Source organism: Penaeus monodon, chromosome 33 (assembly GCF_015228065.2).
Source record: "Penaeus monodon isolate SGIC_2016 chromosome 33, NSTDA_Pmon_1, whole genome shotgun sequence".
NCBI classification, from domain to species: domain Eukaryota; kingdom Metazoa; phylum Arthropoda; class Malacostraca; order Decapoda; family Penaeidae; genus Penaeus; species Penaeus monodon.
Window position 1 is genome coordinate 11,810,428 of NC_051418.1, and position 227 is coordinate 11,810,654.

General features: G+C 34.8%; 1 protein-coding gene across 1 annotated transcript in view; it reads right to left on the bottom strand.

Annotated features, from left to right (window-relative positions):
* LOC119594040 (cleavage stimulation factor subunit 2-like) overlaps nucleotides 1-227 on the bottom strand; it is a gene marked incomplete in the record, with an annotated part of 17,186 nt that overhangs the window by 1,466 nt on the left and 15,493 nt on the right.

Below are 227 nucleotides of genomic sequence, written 5' to 3' on the forward strand. Positions count from 1 at the left end.
ATTATCGTGAGGCAACCAGCTCCAATGGGTTAAAACTGAAATTGAGGGACTTTTAATTGATAAAATGTGAGGGAAGGGATATTAAAGACAAGGACCTGCTACTAGAGAGGCCATAACTATAAGAAAGTATAACCCACAGATGATGAAAGTATACACGTACACATTGCCCACTATGGGATCCTTCTTTCTTTCCTTTTTATTAATATCATCATTTAAATTTACAATTT